Here is a 13,012-nt window from a genome sequence, read left to right as displayed (position 1 = left end):
TCTGCCAAGACAAAGTCAGGAACTATATGAACACAATTACAAAACATTTTTCACACAAATAAAATTAGCCCTAAACAACTGGAAGAATATCAAGTGCTCATAGGTAGGATGAACTAACATAATAAAGATGACAATTCTATCTAAATTAATCTACTTATTCAATGCCATACCCATGAAATTGCCAAGAAATTATTTTATAGAACTAGAAAAAAATAACAAAAGTCATCTGGAAGAACAAAAGGTCAAAAATTTCAAGGGAGTTAATTAAAAAAAATATGCAAACAAAGGTGGCTTAGCTGTCCAGACCTAAAACTATATTCTAAGCCAGTGATCATCAAACATTTGGTACTGCCTAAGAAATACATTATTGATTAGTGAAATAGGTTAGGTTCACAAGGTGTCAATGACTATAATAATCTAGTATTTGATAAATCCAAAGACTCCAGCTTCTGAGATAAGGACTCACTATTTGACAAAAGTTTTTGGGAAAACTAGAAAATAGTATGACAGAAACTAGGCACTAACCAACATCATATAACACCCTATACCAAGATAATGTCAAAATGGGTTTGTGATTTAAACATAAAGAGTGATACAAATTAGGAGAACAAAGGATAGTCTACCTTTCAGATCTGTGGAGAAGGTAGGAATTTATGTCCAAGCAAAAGTGGAGAAAATTATGAGATACAAAATGGATAATTTTGATTATATTGAGTTAAAAAGTTTGTTTTTTTTCATACACATACCAAAAAAAAACAAAAAACAAAAACAAAAACAATGCAACTAACATTAGAAGGGAAATAGAAACCTGGGGGAAATTTTTACATACAATGTTTCTGTAAAGGTTTCATTTTATAAATACAGAGAATTTACTAAAATTTATAAGAATACAAGCCATTTCCCAACGGATAAAAGGTCAAGGGATATGAACAGACTATTTTCAAATGAAGAAATCCTCTGAATCACTATTGATTAGAGAAATGCAAAATAAGACTCCTCTGAAGTATTACTTCATACCTTTCAGATTGGCTAAGATGATAGGAAAAAATAATGATGAATGTTGGAGGGGATGTGGGAAAACTGGGACACCAATGTGTTGTTGTTAGAATTGTGAAATGATTCAACCATTTTGTAAAGCAAGTTGGAAGTATGCCCAAAAGGGTTATCAAACTACATGCCCTTTAATCCAGCAGGGCTTCTACTGGGTCTGTATCCCAAAGAGATCCTAAAAGAGGGAAAAGGATCCACATGTGCAAAAATGTTAGTAGCAACCCTTTTTGTAGTGGCAAGGAACTGGGAGTTAAGAGGATTCCTATCATTTGGGGAATGGTTGAATAAGTTATGATATATGAATATAGGGGAATATTATTGTTCTATAAGAGATGATGAACAGGCTGATTTCAGAAAAGCCTGGAAAGATTTACATGAATTGGTGCTAAGTGAAGTGAGCAGAACCAAGAGAACATTGTACATTGTACACAGTAATAAGATTATGCAATGATCAGTTGTGATGAACTTGGCTCTTTTCAACTATGGTGTGATTCAAGGCAATTCCAACAGACTTGTGATGGAAAGTGTCATCCCTATCCAAAAAAAGAATTATAAAGACAATGTGAAGCAAAGCATTGTATTTTCACCATTTATTGTTTGTTTGCTTGTTTCCCCCCTTTTCTCATGGTTTTTTCCCTTTTGATATGATTTTTTTTTTTTTGGTACAACATGACGAATATGGAAATATGTTTAGAAGAATTGCACCTGTTTAACTTTTATCACATCACTTGCTGTCTTGGGGAGAAAGGAGAGGGAGAAAAATGTGGAACACAAGGCTTTGCGAAAATGAATGTTGAAAACTATCTTTTCATGTGTTTGGAAAAAAATAAAGTGCTATTAAAAATAAAAAAAAATGAAAAAAAAAGAAGTCATGAACCAAGTTTATTAATTGATTGATAGGTTTTATCCACTTATGTTTATTAAGCAATTTAATAATTATATATGACCCAAAAAACTAAGTAAGATGTGTTATAATATTATAATAAATATTATTTTAAATCTAAAAAAAAGATCAAAAATTACTCAATTGTATGCATCCTTGAGGGTTCAAAACAGAAAGAATTTACAAGATATTTACAAAATACAAGATCAGTGATTGTATACTTCAACATGCACATGAGGGAACTGAGGGTCTGAAAGGTATACTAATTCATTCAAGGTCAGACAGTGTTTCTGGGACAAGTTTAGTTTTCAGAAAGTGAGTGATGAGTAAAGAGTTATATGTGATTATCAGGGGGGAAGGTGTAGATTGGTTTACACACCTTTCAGAAATTGTTGAGAAAAAGAATTGGAGGACTTCATTAATGTGCTTAGGAAAATCACTGCTTGCAAATGTTTTTCACAGTTTCAAAATTTGAAATTCCTTAGGAACATGCAAGATGTGGGAGAGAAATAACCTGAAATTATAAAAGAAGATATTCTCAAAAGATCTGTCATATGTGAGAAAATTCCCCTGTAGGTTATTTAAGTTCACATGTACTAAATGGGGACATCTTTTGTGAAGGAATACAACACTAATTTTGATAGGTATTTTGCTGTTAAATTGTGACACTGACAGATGTGAATTGATGTATTACCGTGTGACCTATTTTGAACTCAGAAGTAAATAGAAGACAAGAAAGAACATTATTAGAATCTGAAATTCTTCATATGACCTTCTAAAGGAACCAAAACTTCTTATATCCTTCCTGCTGTTTCTAAATATTTTGAAGAAATCATAGTTTAAAACATTCAACATTAAAATCAGTTTTGTTTTCTTATTTCCCCTATTCCATAAATAATGAACAAAAATCACAAATCTAACATTTATTAACTCACTTAATATTTGCAAACAGTAACCAGTTGGGTCTTGCCAGATATTTTGGAGATTTTCTACAAATTCCATTAAGGCAGAAAGCCTAAGCATGTTAAAATATATATTTTCAGAATTTCCATTGCTGTGAATTGGAAACAAGTCAATGAACATTTTCCCCAGAGATTAAAATGAAATCAAGGAGAGTGTGACTTCAGCACTGAGGGGAAATTTTTAAATTGCCAAATATTGCCTGGGGGCAGCAGTATTAGGAGTGCTAGCTGTGACTTCAGGAACGAACTCTCAGATGGTAAAGGGGTTGGATAACTGGTCAGAAGGAAACTACAGGGGTCCCTTTGTTTGCACTGGATACCTTGCCTATACCTGGATCCCAGTAATAGTCCTATGTTGCACCTCATTCCAGAGTGAGGAAGAGCACAAGTACACAAGAATATAGCCAAAGTTGGAAAGGAACCCTTGTCATAATTTCAAAACAAAGAAGAGAGCTTGGGGTTGGTCACAGATCAAAGCATGATCTGGAAGAGCAATAATAACATCTCTGCTTATAGCATAACACCTTGGAAGAACTAAAAACTTAGTTCCAGAACTAGTCTTCCAGAATTAGTTTTGAAATGGCTGCACAAAAAAACTTGGGACAGTTCCAAATCAACCCTATGAGTTGAGCCCAATTTTAACAACTAGTTAAAAAGTCAAGGGACAGCTAGCTGAGACAGTAGGTAGAGTGCTGGTCTTGAATTCAGGAAGACCTGGTTTAAATCCAGTCTTAGACACTTAACACTTCCTAGCTATGTGACCTTGTCCAAATCACTTAAGCCCAGTTAAGTCAAAAACAAACAAAACTCCCAGAAGTCCAGGAATAGGTTAGAAAATGAACTGACAGCAACAACAAAAGAATCTGACTATAGAAAGTCATTTTGGTGGTAGGGAAAATTAAAACACAAACTCAGAAAAAGACAACAAAGTCAAAAATACTATATCCAAAACTTCAAAGAAAAGAGTGAATTGTTCTTAGGTCCAAAGTAAATTCCCAGAAAATCTCAAAGGATTTTTAAAAAGAGGTAAGAGAGATAGAAAAACTTGGGAAAAGAAATGACATTGGTACAAGAGTCAACAGTTGGTAAAGGAGGCACAAAAATACAAAAAAAAAAAAAAATTTCTTAAAAAAACAGAATAGACCAAATGGCTTTTTATTTTTAAAAAAAGGCATAAAAAGCCAAAGAAAAAAAGAATTTCTTAAAAAGCAGAATTGGCCACATGGAAAAAGATATACAAAAATTAACTGAAAAAACTAACTCTTTAAAAAATTAGAATTGGTCAAATGGAAAAGGAGGCACAAAAACTCAGAAATTATTTGCTTAAAAATTCCTTAAATATAATTTAATAAGTCCTTAAAAATTTGAATTGGGCAAGTGAAAGCAAATGACTACATACAATACCAAAAAACAATAAAATAAAGCAAAAGAGGATGAAAATGGAAGAAAACATGGAATATCTTCTTGGAAAAAATAACTAACCTAGAAATTAGATCCAGGAGATATAATTTAAGAATTATTCAACTGCCTGAAAATCATGGTCAGAAAACAAGCCTAGACATCATCTTTCATGAAGTTATCAAAGCAAACTGCCCTGATATCCAAAATCAAAGGGTAGAATAAAAATTGAAAGAATCCACTGATTACCTCCTAAAAGAGATCCCCAAATGAAAACTATAACCAAGTTCCAAAGTTCTCCAGGGAGAAAATATTGCAGCCAGAAAAAAAAAAAAAAACAATTCAAATATTATAGAGCCATGATCACAAAACACAAGACTGAGCAACTTCTATATTAAAGAATGAGAAGATTTGGAATATGATATTCTGAGAGCAAAAGAACTAATATTATAACCAAGAATTACCTGTCCAACAAAATGGAGTATAATCCTTCAGGGGAAACATAAATATTCAATGAAATATAGGACTTTCAAGCATTGCTGATGAAAAGATCAGAATAGAATCATTTGAATAGAATATTTGACTCTCAAACACAAAACACAAGAGAAGCATACAGGAAAGAGAAATCCTAAAGCATTCAATAATGTTAAAATGTTTAGATTCCTTCATGGCAAGATGATACTTATTTCTTTTTTAGTATAGTTAGAAGTACTCAGAGACAATGGATATAGGTATAAGTTGAATATATTGGAATGATCTCTAAAACAATAAAATTAAAATGTGAGAAAAATTTTCTGGAAGAAAGGGGGAAAGAGAGGTAGAATAGGGCAAATTACTTCTTGTAAAAAAAAAAACCCAAAGAGCTTTAACTGTGGAGGTGAAGATGGGGCAGTTAGGTGGAAGTATTTGAATCTTACTCTCATCAGAATTGGCTCAAATATGAATAATATATAGGTTCCCTTAGGAATAGAAACCTATCTTATCCTGCAGAAAAGTAGGAGGAAAAGGGGATAAAAGATAGTGAAGGACTGATATAAGGGAGAGTGGATTGGGGGACACAGTAATTAGAAGCAAAATGCTTTTGAGGATGGATAAGATGAAAGGAGAAAGGAGAAATAGGGAAAATAGAATAGAGAAAAATACACAGTTTATTAATCATAACTGTGAAAAAAATTTTGTAAGAAGTTTCTCTGATAAAGGCCACATGTCTCAAATATACAGAGTCAAATTTATAGCAATAAGAGTCATTTCTCAATTGATAAAAAGTCAAAGGATATGATCAGGTAGTTTTCAGATAAAGTAATCAAAGCTATGCATAATAACATAAAAATGTTCTAAATCACAATTGATTGGATAAATGCAAATTAAACTAACTTTGAGATAATACCCACACCTATCAGATTGCTTACTATGACAGAATCAAAAAATTACAAATTCAAAGGAAGGTGGGGAAAGTGAAATTCTAATGCATTGTTAATGGAGTTGTGAACCAATCCAGCCATCTGTAGAGCAATTTGAAATTAAGCCCAAAGGGCTATAAAACTATGTATACTCTTTGCCATAGAAATACCACTATTATCTTTTTTTTTACTCCCAAAAAGATTTTTAAAAGTCAGAGGACTTATATGTAAAAATATTTATAGTAGATCTTTTAGTGGTGGTAAAGATTTGAAAATGGAGGGAATGCTCATCAATTTGAGAATGGCTGATCAAGTTATGGTACATGATGGTGATGGAATAGTATTATGCTATTATAAAGAATGATAAACAGGAGGATTCAGAAAAACCTGAGAAGATTTACAGGAACTGATACAAAGTGAAATAAACAGAACCAGGAGACTATTATATACATCAATAGTAACATTTCATGATGATTAGTTAATCCTGAAGGATTTATGATGAAAAATGCTATCCATCTCCAGAGAAAGAAGTGATGGAGATTAAATTATACTTAAAAAAAACCAAAACTTATTATTTTTCTTTTTTTTTTTTTTGTCTTTTTCTTTTTTTTTTTAATTAAAGTTTTTTATTCACAAACCATATGCATGGGTAATTTTTCCAACATTGACCCCCTGCATAACCTCCTGCTGCAAATTTTCCCCTTCTCCCCCCCCATCCCCTCCCCCACCCAGCAGGCAGTCCAATACATGCCAAATATGCTGAAATACATGCCGGATCCAATATGTGTTTACATATTCACACAGCCATCTAGTTGTGCAAGAAAAATCAGATCAAGAAGGAAGAAAAAGAAAAACTGAGAAAAAAAGAAACAAAATGCAAGCAAATAATTACACAGAGAATGAGAATGCTATGCTGTGTTCCACTTTCTGTTCCCATGGTTCTCTCTCTAGGTGTAGATGGATCTCTTCCTCACTGTACAAATGGGACTGGTCTGAATCATCTCAATGTTGAAGAGAGCCACATCCCTCAGAATTGATTGTTGTATAGTCTTCTTGCTGTGTATAATGATCTCCTAGTTCTGCTCATTTCATTTTGCATCAGTTAATGTGAGTCTTTCCAAGCCTCTCTGTATTCATCCTGCTGGTCTTTTCTTACCGAACAATAAATATTCCATAACATTCATATACCACAATTTATTCAGCCATTCTCCAATTGATGGGCATCCATTCAGTTTCCAGTTTCTAGCCACTACAAAGAGACTTGGCACAAACATTTTGGCACATACAGGTCCCTTTCCTTCCTTTAAGATCTCTTTGGGATATAAGCCCAGTAGTAACACTGCTGGGTCAAAGGGTATGCACAGTTAGATAAGTTTTTGAGTATAGTTCCAAATTGCTCTCAAGAATGGTTGGATTCGTTCACAACTCCACCAACAATGTATCAGTGTCCCAGTTTTCCCACATCCCCTCTAACATTAGTCATTTTCTTTTCCTGTCATCTTAGTTGCCTGTGTTTTCTTCCATAGCCTGATTAATATGGAAATCTGTTTTGCATGACTGCAAATCTATCTCAAATTGTTTAACTTCTCAATGAGAAGGTAGGGAAGGGAGAAAGAGAATTTTGAACCCAAAATTTTAAAAAGTATGTTCTAATTATTTTTACATGTAATTGGGGTGGGGGATAAAATGTTAAATAAAAATTTAAAAATAAATAAAAAAACAAATAGCATTGCATAACAATCAGAGCATTTTGTATTTGCTCCTTAAGGTGATGGGAAAGCCATTGGAACTTGTTGAATAGAGGATGTGAGGTGACATGATCTGACCTGGGTTTTAGGAAAATCACTTTAGTGGTTGAATAGAGAATAGATTGAAATGAGGAGAGACTTTAAAGCAGGCAGACCAACCAGCAGGTAATTGCAATAATCAAGGTATGAGGGACTGTTTCAGGACAGTGCCAATTTCAGAAGAGAAAATGGGGCATATTTTAGAGATGGTGCAAAGATGAAATTGAAAGATTTTAGTGAAAACTTAGATATGGGATGTGGAGTGGAAAGAATGAGGAATCCAGGATGACTCCTTACAAGTTACAAGTTTGAAAAACTGGGAAGATGATGTTGCCCTCCATAGTAACAGAGAAAGTAAGGGTGGAGTGGGAGAGTTAAGAGGAAACATAATCAGCTCTGTTTTGAATATATTGAACTTAAGATATCTGTTGGAAATTCAGTTTGAGATGTCAGAAAAGCAGTCGAGATGCAAAATTAGAAGTCAGCAGAGAGATTGGGATAGAAAAGGTAAATTTAAGATTCATTTTTATAGAGATGTTAGGTAAATTTATGGGGTTTAATGGGATCATCAAGTGAAGTATTATAGCCAAAGAAGGGAAGAGGATCTGGGATAGATCCCTGAGGGACATCTATCATGTTATATAACATGATACAGAGAAAAATCCAGCAAAAGAGCAGAGAAGTGGTAGGAGGAAAACCAACGGAGAGTGGTGTTCTTTAAACCTAGAAAGAAGAAAATATCAATGAAAAGAGTGATCAGCAATGTCAAAGATTTCAGAGTGATCAAAAACAAGGAGGAATGAGAAAAGATGATTGGTTTTGGCAACTAAGAGATCATTAGAAACTTTGGAAAGAACAGTTTCAGCCATCATATACTCTTTCTCTCTTTTATACTCTTAATTAGATTTTTTTCTTGCTCTGTCTCAGTTCTTGCTCAGGGAATTTTTATGTGTATCTGAATAGTACATTGTATATTATAAGTTAGTACTTCTGGTGCCTGAACATTTCTACCATAACCAGAATGAGTTCACTTATAGCAGCATGATACTCAAAGAAAAAGAATCCTTACCGGTCTCATTTTGATTTAAGAAACCACAAATTAACATTATCTATATTGTATTATATATTTTTTTATTTTGCTAAATATTTCCCAACTATATTTTGAGGCTTGTAACCTGAATTATGAGTTTGCCATTACCTTATAGGACCCTGTTCCTCCATGGTCCTAACTAGTGACATTTCAGAGATTAAAATTCTTCAAAATTTTGAAATCCTCATTACTTTAGCATGTAATTTGGACAGTGAGGTAGAAAAATCAGTTAAGAACTGACAGTAATGAGCAAAGAAGCAGTTTCATGACAAAGTTTCTTTGTCAGAGTTTCTTTGTCAAAGTCCTTGTATAAGGTTTTCCTTATCATCTTTTCAGATTAGAGCTGTACTGCTCATCCACTTCTAAATACAGAGCTGTCAAGTAGAGAGAATTGCTGAGCCACCCACTCATTAGGCATCTTTACATTGATGGTAGTTGAAACAACCACAGTGATAATGAGTGATGTCAGCAAGTAAGTGGCAGTGAATAATCAATCACATATATAACAGGAAATGGTAATAGCAAGCAACATTTTATTCATCAATCACAATGAACAAAGCATATCTCTGCTTTAGATTATGCTTGAATGATATACATGGCTAAATAGGATACTTACGTAAAAACACCAGGGGAAAAACACCAACATTCTTCATTTTCAATTAGCAACAAGCTCAGAGAGTAGATATGACCAGCAGCTCTTTTATTTCAATGCCTGATTTGTTATTATTAAGCAATCTATTTTCAGAATATAAACTCAACTGAATAACATTAAGGAAACATCTAATAACAAAACTATATTATCCAATCCAATAAGAAAGAAGATAATTCCATAAACTATGGATTTATTTTTTAAAAATCTGTTTTTGAATTGTTTTTCTTCACATACATTTCCATAAAGTCTCAAGTCCACATTTATATTGTGTTTGTGTGTGTGTGTTTTATAATTGAAATGTGTGTTCACTCCTGAGAAAGAAAACTTCTTGGCAGGAAGCAGTCTTTCCATATCATCCACACCTACTTCAACAAAAATTTGAAATTTACACCAGTTCAAATAATGATTGAAAAATCAAAAAATAAGAAAAAGTAAGTTCTTCTATCCCAAAACTGACTCCCCCCCCCCCAAAAAAAAATCTATCAGTCTTCAGGAAATAACAAAGGGATCAGCTAGGAGGGGGAAAAACTCAGTCGCAGGGAGACAAACAAGCCTATAGTTTGCCAATGCAGCCAAAGAAGCAGCAGAAGACAGGTATACTCTGAAAGGCTCTCTCCAGAAGCGGGTCATTCAAGAAGTAACTAGGGCAGGATTTGCATTTAGACTTGCTCAACTCCAACTAGATGGCAGCCAAATAATGCAGTGAATAGAATGCTGGGCCTTCAGTCAGGAAGACCTGAGTTCAAATCCTGCCCCAAATACTAACCAGATGTGTGACGTGGGTTAAATCATTTAACCTCATTAGGCCTCACTTTCCTCATTTAAAAATAATGATAGCTTTTTATTTTTCGAAATACATGCAAAGATAGTTTTCATCATTCACCTTAGCAAAATATTGTATTCAAAATTTTTCTTCTTCCTTTCCTCCCTTCCGCCTCTCCTAGATCATAAGTAATCTAACATAGGTTAAACATGTGCAGTTCTTTTAAACACATTTCTACATTTATCATGTTATACAAGAAAAATTAGATCAAAAGGGGAAAAATGAGAAAGAAAAAAAAACCAAGCAAACCAATAACAACAAAAAAGGTGAATACTATGCTGTGATCCATATTCAATCTCCAATGTCTTCTTTTTAGATGCAGATGGCTCTTTCCATCACAAGTCTCTGGAATTGCCTTGAATCTCCTCATAACCCTCTCTCTAAAATGGTAAAACATCAAATATAGGTTACACATATGCAATTATATAAAACATTACTATATTGTACAAGAAGACTCAAATAAAAGAAAAAGAAAAGAAAGATGCTTTCTTTTGAAAATAAGTGAAAAAATAAAATGCTTCCATCTATTCAATCAGTATCAATTTTTTCCACTGGAAGCAGAGAATCCTTTTGGATGGCATTAGATCATTGTATTGTTGAGAATAGTTGTTATTAATTGTTCTTTACCAAATGATAGTTTTTACTGTGTATAGGATTCTTCTGGTTCTATTTACTTCACTATACATCAGTTCATAAAGTCTTTCTAGGATTTACTAAAATCACCCTTATAGAATAATAATATTCCATCACAATCACATACCACAGCTTGTTTAGCTATTCTCTAATTGATTGGCATTCCTTCAATTATTAATTCTTAACCAACACAAAAAAGCTGCTATAAATATTTTTATATAAATAGTCTGTTCCCCCTTTTTTGGCTGTCTTTGAGATATAAACATAGTGTAGCATTACTACATCAAAGGGTAATTGCTGTCCAGAATTACTGGATCAGTTCAGAACTTCACAAACAATGCATTAGTATTCTACTTTTCCCACATTCTCTCAACATTTATTTTATCATATTAGCTACTTTGATAAGTTTGCTATGGTACCTCAGAGTTTTTTGGTTTGCATATGACTATAGATAGCTTTAATTTCTTTGTCTGAAAATTATATGTATGTATTTGAGAAATGAGTATTTACAGAGATACTTGTTGCAAAATCTCTGCCCTCCCAAAATTTCTGCTTTCCTTATAATTTTGTTGCATTGGCTTTGTTTTCGGGGGGAAAAAACTTTTAAATTTTATATAATAAAAATTATTTATCTTACATTTTGTAGTATTCTCCATATCTTCTTTGGTTCTAAATTTTGCCCTTCTCCATAAATCTGACAGATCAATCATCCCATGTTCTTTTACTTTGCTTTTGGTATCACCTTTATGTTTAAATCATGTACTCCTTTTCATCTTACCTCGATATACACTGTGAGATATTGGTCTATACCTAGTTTGCCATAGTGTTTTCTAGTTTTCCCAGCAGTTTCTGTCAAATAATGAGTTATTGTTCCAAAAATCTTAATCTTTGTGTTTATCATATCCTAGATCACTATGGTCACTTATTATAATGTACTTTGTACCTAATTTATTCCACTGATCTACCATTCTATTTTTTAGTCAGCACCAGATTGTTTTGATAATTAAGGCTTTATGATACAGTTTAAAATATAATATGGCAAGCCCACCTTATTTTTGACATTTTGTTTCTAGATGAATTTTGTTATTTTATTTTTTCTCACTCAATAAAATTATTTTGATAGTTTGATATGTGAGAATAAACAAATTACTCTAAATAGACTCATCATTTTTAATAGATTGGCTCAACCTACTCATAAGAAATTAATGTTTTTCCAATTATTTAAATCTGATTGCTTTGTCTGAAAAGTGTTTTATAGTGGTATTCATATAGTGGTATTCATTCCTGTATTTGCCTTACCAAATAGACTCCCAAGTATTTTATATTGTCTACAATTATTTTAAATGATTTTTTAAAAATTTCTTTTGCTTTTGGAGTTTCTTGGTAATACATAGAAATGCTGACAATTTATGTGGGTTTATCTTGTATTCTGCAAATTTGTAATTTAGAGTAGTTTTTAAATGTTTTTTTTGTTTTTCCCTATAAAACCAGCTTCTAGTTTTATTTATCAGTTTAATTGCTTTCTTACATTCAGTTATATTAATTTCTCCTTTGATTTTCAGGATCTTTAATTTGATGTTTAAATGGAGATTTAATTTTTTTCTATTTTTAAAATTTTATATCCAATTCTGCCTTTTCCTCTATTTTATTGATGAAAGGAATGAGAGCTATACATTTTTCCCTAAATATCACTTTGGCTGCATCTCACAAATTTTGGTATGCTGTGTCATCGTTGTCATTTTCTTTAATGAAATTATCAATTGCCAATAATTATATCAATCTAATGTTTGACAAACCTAAAGACTCCAGCTTTGGGGATAAGAACTCAGTATTTGACAAAAACTGCTGGGAAAATTGGAAAGCTGGAAAAATATAGAAGAAATTAGGCATTGACATATATCTAACATTACATATCACGAGAAGGCCAAAATGTGTTCATGATTTAGACATAAAGAGTGATATTATTAGCAAATTAGACGAATAAGATAGTTTACCTCTCAGATTGTGGAGAAGGAAGGAATTTGTGTCCAAAGAAGAACTGGAATGCATAACTGAACACCAAATAGATAATTTTGATTATATTAAATTAAAAAGGTTTTATATAAACAAAATTAATGCAAACAAGATCATAAGGAAAGCAATAAATTGGGAAAACATTTTTACATTTAAGGATTCTAATAAAGATCTCATTTCTAAAATATATAGAGAATATTGAAATTTATAAGAATTCAAGCCATTCTCCAATTGATAAATGATCAAAGGATATGAACAATTTTCAGATGAAGAAATTAAAACCATTTCTAGTCATATAAAAAGGTGCTCTAAATCCCTATT

Source organism: Sarcophilus harrisii, chromosome 6 (genome assembly GCF_902635505.1).
Source record: "Sarcophilus harrisii chromosome 6, mSarHar1.11, whole genome shotgun sequence".
NCBI lineage: Eukaryota > Metazoa > Chordata > Mammalia > Dasyuromorphia > Dasyuridae > Sarcophilus > Sarcophilus harrisii.
Note: the sequence above shows the minus strand (reverse complement) of the source record.